Below are 9,442 nucleotides of genomic sequence, written 5' to 3' on the forward strand. Positions count from 1 at the left end.
CTTTTCTCCATTCTTCTCATTACTGTTATTTTATCTTGGAATTAGGAGGAACACACTCATACCCACTGCATCATCATACAGAGTGTTGGTGGGAAGTGAGTCTCAGGGGGCCCATACACCAGTCAGTGAATGTTGCAATTTGCAAGTAGTCTCTGAATCCTAACACCCCACCTTCCACCTTATTTGGCTCCCAAAACTACCAGAAAGAGCAAAACTTCCCAGTCCTAGCCTTGCTTGAAAACAATACATTTGGAGTCTCTGGTCATGGCAAAATGGAAGGCTGAGCAAACAAGAGTGTGAAAGCCCCTCCCACTACCACTGAATAATGAAATTCAAGAGAAAAGCAAAATATATGTCACAAATGAGGAAAAAGTCAATGGAAGAACACAGGTAATTCCCAGTGTACCGAAGAGGAAACACCCAAAAAAACCAGACCTCAAAGTCCAAATAATGGAAATCACCAAAATTGGCCCCAGAATGCAACAGGGATTAGAGAATGATTGGAAAGAGAAAATAGGACTCAAAAAAAGGCAAGATGCAACACTGAAGGACTTGTGACAGAAACTTTGACAATAAAAAATCTTAAGGAAATAAATAAAAACATGACAAGAAAGGAAAGCAGAATCCACCAAGCAGAAAAAGAATCTCATACTTGAAGACCAAAACATGAAATTAAGCCAAGCTCGGTGGCTCAGCCTGTAATCCCATGCCTTGGGAGGCTGAGGTGAATGAATTGCCTGAGCCCACGGGTTCGAGACCCACTCAGGCAACTTGGTGAGACCTCATCTCTACAATAAATCAAAAAAATTATCCAGGCATGGTAGCGCATGTCTGTAGTTCCAGCCACTTAGAAGGCTGAGGTGGAAGGATTGCCGGAGTTCAGCAGGTTGAGGCTGTGTTGGCCGGGAGCGGCCACTGCACTCCAGTCTAGGTGCCAGAGTGAGACTCTAACTCAACAAAAACAAAAACAAAAAAACATGGAATTAACCTGATCCAGTAGAAAGAAAACTCAGAAAGAACAAAGCCTCCAAGAGATGCATAATTATATCAAAAGTTCAACCTTATATCCATTTGGCATCCCAGAAGACGAAAGGGAAATGGAGACTACCTGGAAACAGGTATTTCAGGAGGTTATGCAAGAAAACATTTCCCATCTCACCAGAGATGTGACCATCCAAAAACAAGAGATTCAGAGAGCCTCCAAAAGACATCAAATGAGAAGACCAACCCCTAGACACTTAGTAATATCTCCAAGGGTAAAAGATCAGAATACTTGCTTGAGCAGAGCAATCAAAATAGCAGCAGACTTATAGGCCGAAACTCTGTAAGCTAGAAGGGACTGAAGTCCAATTTTCAAAGTCCTCAGAGTTAAACATTTTCAACCAAAAATTTCCTATACAGTCAAGCTCAGCTTCATCAGCAATGGAGAACTAAAATCCTTCCCAGACATCCAATCCCCAGAAGATTATGCTGCTTCCAGACCAGATCTATAGGAGATGTTCAAGAAGGTATTAAGCACAGAAGAAGAAGGATGAGGAGGAGGAGGAGGGGAAATAAAACAAAGGAAAAAACAAGAAAACAAAACAAAAAGCAGCCATGTCCTTCAGAAGAATGCAGAAAACTTAGGAAGAACACAACACACCTTGCTACTACAAAATTGAAACACACACATATATCAACTCAAAAGTTAAAACAAAACAACCTTATAAAAGCCTTATAACAGGGATAAAACCTCACATTTCAATATCAGCCTGAACATCAGTGGATTCAATGCACCACTGAAAAGACATATAATTAAAAACTGATAATAAAAAAAAAAAAGCACAATAGGCTGCCTCTAGGAAACACATCTCACTACAAAGGACACCCACAGACTCAAAGTTAAATGATGGAAAACAAACTTTCAGGTAAATGGAACACAAAAGAAGACAGGAATTATGATCGTAATATCAGAAAAAACAACATGTAAACTATTAAAAGTTTAAAAAGATATGAAAAGGACATTGCATAATGATGAAAGGTTCAATCCATCAATAAGAAGCAGCCATCCTAATTATAGATTCATCCAACACATGAGCACCTGGATTTATAAAGCAACTACTAAGTAAACTGAAAAAGGATATTGACACTAACACTATCATAACTGGGAACTTAAATATCCAACTATCATCATAGGTAGATCATCAAGGCAAAAAAAAAAAAATCAACAAGGAGATCTGGAACCTCAACTTGACACTTGAACAATGGACTTAATAGATACCTACAGAACACTCCACCCAACAACCACAGAATATACGTCCTACTCATCACCACAGGGAATATATTCCAAGATTTAACACATCCTCTGCCATAAATCAAGCATTCCTAAAGATCAAAATACTACCATGTATCCTCTCAGATCACAGTGGGATAAAAATGAATATCATCACCAAAAAAATTCCCTCAAAACACATGAAGATATGGACACTAAACAGTACAATACCGAACAACTCCTGTGTCAACACAGAAATCAAAATAGAAATTAAAAGATTCTTGCAAGCAAATGAAAACAAAGACACATGCTACCAAAACAACAGGGATGCCATGAAATCAGTACAAAGAGGGGAATTTATAACTCTGTGAACACTCATCAAGAAAATAGAAAGATCACAAATCAACATCTGAACAAATCACCTAAGGAAGCTGGAATGGCAAGACCACCAAAACCCTGACTTCAGCAGAATAATTCAGATCACTAAAATAAAAACCCAAATATGGAACATAGAAGACAAAAATATAGAAAAAAATCAATGAAGCAAAAAGCTTGTTCTTTGAAAGAATAAGCAAGATTGATGGATCCATAGCCAGACTGACCAAGAAAAAGAGACAAAAAGCCCAAATAAACACAATCAGAAATGCAAATGTTTAATAACCGACCCCAAAGAAATACAAAAAATAATCAGGTTACCATACACATCTGTATGAAAAGAAATTTAAAAATCTAAGTGAGATGGAGGACTTTCTCATATCACACAACCTCCCAAGGATAAAACAAGAAGAAATAGACACCCTAAATAGACCAATAACTACCTGGGAAATTAACTTTGTCATTAAGGTGGCTGGGAGCTGCCACTGCACTCCAGTCTAGGCAACAGAGTGAGACTCCAACTCAAAAAAAAAAAAAAAAGAAAAGAAAAGAAAAGAAACTATCTACCAAAAAAAGCCTAGCACCAGCAGGTTTTCCAAAACATTTCTACAAAACGTACAAGAAGGAGCTCTTACTAATTCTACTGAAAGTATTCCAGGCAATCAAGATAGATGGAACTCTCCCCACATATTTTATGAAACTAAAATCATACTAATACCCAAATTGGGCAAAGACCCAACAAAGAAAGAGACTACAGGCCAATATCCCTGATGAACAGAGATGCAAAAATTCTCCAAAAGGTTCTAGAAAATTGGATCCAAAAACACATCTAAAAAATTACCCACCCGTGACCAAGTATGCTTCATTCCTGGGATGCAGTGCTGGTTTAACATCTGCAAGACCACAAATGTAATTAAATACATCAATGGATATAAGAACAAGAACTACAAGATTTTATCATTAGACACTCAAAAGGTATAAAATCCAGTGTCCATTCTTATAAAAACCCTTGAACACCTAGGTATAGAGGGAACATACTTCAAAATAGTTAAAGTAATCTACAATGCAACCACAACCATCATATTACTAAATGGAGAGAAGTTGGAAGAATGTCCCCTGAAAATTGGTACAAGACAAGACTGCCCACTCTTACCTTTCCTTCAAGATAGTGTTGGAAGTCCTAGCCAGAGCAATCAGACAAGAGAAGGAAATTGAGGGTATTCAAATAAGAAATGAGGAAGTTAACCTATCCCCCTTTGTGAATGATACAATACTGTACCTGAAAATACCAAGTAAATCTGTCAAAAACACTTGCACAGTTTTAGTATATAAAATAAACATGTAAAAGTCAGTCACATTTTTATACAACAACAACAAACAAATAAAAAGTAAAAAGTACAACCTCATTTACAATAGCAAATAAAAATAAAAAACAAACAAACAACAACAACAGCAACAAAAATCTTTGGCACCTTCTTAATCAGAGAAGGGAAAGACTTTTACAACAAACAGTACAAAACACTGCTCATATAAATAAAAAAGATAAAAACAAATGAAAAAATATTCCATGCTCATGGATTGGAAGAATCAACATTGCTAAGATGTCCATCTTAACATAGGCAATCTGCAGATTCAATGCAATACACATTAAATTACCATCATCATTCTTCTCATACCTGGAGACAACTATACAGAAATTCATAGGGAAATATAAATAACCACGAATAGCCAAAACAATACTTAGCAAAAGAAGCAAAGCAGAATGTATCACACTTCCAGACTTTAACCTGTATTATAAGACTGTAAAAATCAAAACAGCCTGGAATTGGTAAAATAAGAGGCATATAGAACAATGGAACAGAATAGAGACTCTGGAAGCTAAACCTCAATTTCTCAACCAACTCATCACAAAACAACAACAACCAATGGGGAGAAGAGAATCTATTCAGTTAATGGTGCTGGGAAAACTGGCTGACCACAAGCAGAGCAATGACATAGGACCCCTACCTATCACTATACATAAAAAAAAAAAACCAACTCCAAATGGATCAAAGAACTAAATGTAAAACCTCAAACAATAATAATTTTAGAAAACACAGGAGACACTCTTACGGAAATTGGAATAGGCAAACAAAGCCTGATCAAAATCTCAGATGCTGATACCATAAGAGACAATATCCATAATGGGACCTCATCAAACTGAAAAGCATCTGCAAAATGAAATAACCTATTAAGAGAGTGGGGAGACAGTTTACAGAATGGGAACAAATATTGGTCAACAGTATATCTGACAAAGGCCTAGCCTCCAGAATCTACAAGGACCTCAAATGTGACAAAAAGAATAAATCAAACAGCCCATTAAAAGATGGGTCAAATACATGAATAGACACTTTTCAAAGAAGTTATACAAATAGCCAACAGACACATGAAAAAATACTCAGCCTCGATAATCATCAGAGAAATGCAAATCAAAACCATATTGAGATACCACCTAACTTCAGTAAGAATGACCATCACTGATAAAACAAAAAACAACAGATGTTGGTGAGGATATGGAAAAAAGGGAATGCTTTTACACTGTTGGTGGGAGTGCAAACTAACTCAACTTCTATGGAAAGCAGTGTAGTGATATTTTAAAGAACTAGAAAATTGACCTTCCATATGACCCAGCTATCCCCCTTCTGGGAATATACCCGGAGGATCTCAAATTACTCTACAAAAAATGTATCTGTACACACATTTTAACTGCAGCAATATTCACAATAGCAAAAACATGGAACCAATCGTGATGTCCATTGAAACTTGAATGGATAAAAAATTATGGTATGTATACATGATGGAATATTATGTAGCCATAAAGAAGGACAAAATTGTGAACCTCGCAGCAACTTGGATGGTGTAGAGTCTATCTTAGTCATCTATCACAGAAACAAAGAACGAAGAACCACGTGTTCTTGCTCATAAGTGGACCTCGAACACCTATCATATTACTACACAGAAGAGATTAGCAGTAGTGGTACACTCCCAGGGGCAGGGGGAGGCACATAACATCAATAGTTGTGTCTGATCCTAATCCAAGTAAAGGGAGGTCCAATGGGAGGCCCAAAACTTTACCTGTACCTAAAACACTTATGTAATATTGACTTGTACTCCACAAATTTAAAATAAAATTTTAAAAGAAAATGATTCTATTTACAATACCGTCAAAAGCAACAGAATGCACAAGAATAAATTTAACAAAATTATCAAAAAAAAAAAAAGACAGACTAAAGAGCCACATATTCTGTTCCATCTGGTACCAGTTTTAGAATAATACATGAGAAATATGGCAGAAGAATAGAATAAAAATATTTTCACCTTTTGCATGAATGTGAGTCATTCTCTTCCTCCATAGTTTTTTGGAGGTTAAAAGAAAAGAAATGAAACTCCTATCACTCATGCATTTCTGATCAAGCTACCGTGAGGGTGAGGGCTACTTCCTGTTTTGGTATGTGTGAATCATAGTCTGGTGCTGAGGACAACTAACTTGTGTTTTATTGTATTGTACTTCTGTAAAGTAATTTTTATCTCCAATTGAACATTTATTTTCTTCTTTATTACATTTCATGTTTGTACTTTACCTCAAGTACTTAGAGTAGTAACATATATTTTTGAACAGCATATTTTCTTCAATATCAGTGCTTATCATAAAGAATCTGGTGCTTTTTAGTTCAAGGAATCCAGGCAAAAGAAGCTGGAAACAGGTACTTAGACCCTGGAAGGGTGAGGTGCAGGTGTAAATTAGAAAGGGAGGAAGGATGGTGAACTGGCATAATGCACAGTAGATCAGTGTGATGCCTAATCAATGTGGCAAAAGGGTCAAGTCATCATGGCTGAGATGTGATTGATAACAAGCTTCATATCTCTGAACAGTCATTATAGGGAGAATGGATATGAACTTCACAGACGGTACAAAGGACAAAAGCTACAAGTCAGTATAATCGATCGAAGGCCAAGTTCAAGTGCCACCTTTTCCATCAAGTCCTCTTTTACTACATCAGACCTCCCTACTCTTCCTCCTCAACGACCTTATATATTATATTACTTCCTTCAGTGCCACACAATTTAACATTTAGCCATTTTCTTTGTATTATTTATTCTTCTTTTTAATATCTAATGCTATAGATTTAGGTGATCATAACTTCCTCCTTAACTAGCATGCAAAATTTTAAGGACAGCACTCACATCCTTAAAAAGATCTAGTGATGTGGTAGAATAATCTTAATATAGCCATACTAATTGTATAAGGCACCACTATTAAAATATTCAAAACATAGATTCTGCATTTTCACAGGTTATACAATAAGTCCCAGTATAGATGTCAAAATTTAAAACCAGATATAAAATCCCGCAGATTATTCTTATTTTATCATAAAGAAACATTGGAATTTTACTCAAGCATTTAGAGTTTTAGTTTGAAGTCAACCTTTTTCTAGTTGTGCAATTGTAGGCATTCACTTTCTTTTTATGAGACTCAAATTTATATCCATAATATGGATACGGTATCTGTCCTGCAAACTTTTTTAATACAGTTGAGGTATCAGGAAAATAAAATGTGAAGAAATGTCTGAATTAAAGTGTATCATGCAAATTAAATTATGATGTTCATATCTTCTTTTGTAACTGCCCCTCATCCTAGTACGTAGTTCAGTATTGGCATATGAAAGGCATTCAACTATTTTCAAATGCCATGACTTTAAAGATGATGATGAAATGGAGAAAATAAAATTCAGGAAGCAGGCCTGTAAAATCTTCCATCAATTCTAGTGATGCTTTATTTTTTTAAATTAAATATCAAGTGGTGTGTGTGTGTGTGTGTGTGTGTGTGTGTGTGTGTGTGTGTGCGCGCGCGCGCGCGTGCATTGTGCAAGCTAGGTGGGTTGGAGAAGAACAGTTTGGTATCTGGAAATAACCACATTAACAGAGACTATACCCAGGAAATGTACTTATTCTGTAGCATTCAGTTGTTAATACATAAGAGTATACAATTCAACTAACTTTATTTATTTGGTCAGTTAATGTGGTACTTGGATCCCAGAAGATAATTACTAGAAGCCAATATTCTTTTTCTGAAAAAATAATTCTCGAACTTTGCCTCCCCTTTATTTCCCATGTTTCCTCTCTATTACCCAACATTTAATAAGTTAAATTCAGTTTGTTGAATTTGATGTTCACTTTGAAATTGTAATTATGAGAGGCTGTCAAACTGGTAGCCCCGTAAAAACCTGCTGGCATTCAGGACTTTATGTAACCCCTCTTTTGAATGAATTCTGAGCTTCGCCACATAGTTTGCTTTGATGACTGGGACATTTCATGTGGTGAAAGCTATGGTGATTTGAGAAGTAATTGAACATTGGAACTTGTTATCTTGGGACCCTTCCCTCTGAAAACCAGTCACCAAACTCAGAGGAGATTACCTAAAAAACTAGTGGAGACACAGAAAGAGAGAGTAAGAAGCCATTTTGGAAACTCCAAGCTCAGTGGGGCCCACACAGTGAGTGACTTGCATGAATGACTTCATCAAAAAATGTGGAGCAGAACCATCTACATAATTGTGATAATTGAAAGTCATTATTTAAAGTCGCTAAATTTTGAGGATGCTTTGCTTTGTTTCAATGGGTAGCTGACACAAAAAAAGATTTGAACACAGATATAACACATTGCATCTCCCAGTATCTTTTTATTAGCCAGCTTCCTCTCATGTATATGAGTATAAAGGTAAGTAGCTGGTTAGGCTTTAAGTCTTTCTTGACGTCACTATACTGCAATTTAGCATATAAAACACAGGATCATAGTTTAGGAAGATTGATGCTCCTGCATGTACTGCCATAACAAGATATGGAGTTGGTGGTTTGGTTTTGTTTTAACATGTTTGTCTTTAGCCTTTCAAGAACTATCACACTAAGGACTGCAAATAAGCATGAAGTTATTTCTGAGAAATTTGACCGATGTAAAAAGTAGAGGCCAGGCTCCATGACTCAGCCTGTAATCCCAGCACTTTGGGAGGCTGAGGTGAATGGATTTCCTGGGCCTGTGGGTTCGAGACCAACCTGGGCAACTTGGCAAGATCTCGTCACTACAATAAATCAAAAAATTAACTGGGTGTGGTAGTGCATTCCTATAGTTCTGGCTACTTGGAAGGCAGAGGTGGAAGGATTGCCGGAGCCCAGCAGGTCAATGCTGGGGTGTCTGTGAGTGTGCCACTGCACTCCAGCTTGGATTACAGAGTGAGACTTCAACTCAAAAAAAAAAAAGAAGTAGAATAACAATATTAGACAATTGAGAGGCTATATTAGAAATAAAAGTTCGTAAGAATGGCCATCATTAATCAAACAAACAGCAATAGATGCTGGTGAGGATGTGGAGAAAAAGGAAAGCTTCTACACTGCTAGTGGGAATGCAAAGTAGTACAACCTCTTTGGAAGACAGTGTGGTGATCCCTGAAAGAACTAGAAATTTACCTTCCATATGACACAGCAATTCCCCTATTGGGAATATACCCGAAAGAACTCAAATCATTCTACAAAAAAGATACCTGCACACATATGTTTGTTGCAGCTCTATTCACCATGGCAAAAACATGGAACCAACAGTGTTGCCCATCGAAACTGGACTGGATAAAAAAATTGTGGTACATATACACAATGGAATATTATGCAGCCATAAAGAAGGACAAATAAATGGACTTTGCAGCAACTTGGATGGATGTGGAGTCTATCATACTCAGTGATTTATTACAGAAATAAAGAACAGAGTTCCATATGTCCTCACTCATAA

The sequence above is a fragment of the Carlito syrichta genome, unplaced genomic scaffold (genome assembly GCF_000164805.1).
Source record: "Carlito syrichta isolate Samal-C Ts95f unplaced genomic scaffold, Tarsius_syrichta-2.0.1 Scaffold307529, whole genome shotgun sequence".
NCBI lineage: Eukaryota > Metazoa > Chordata > Mammalia > Primates > Tarsiidae > Carlito > Carlito syrichta.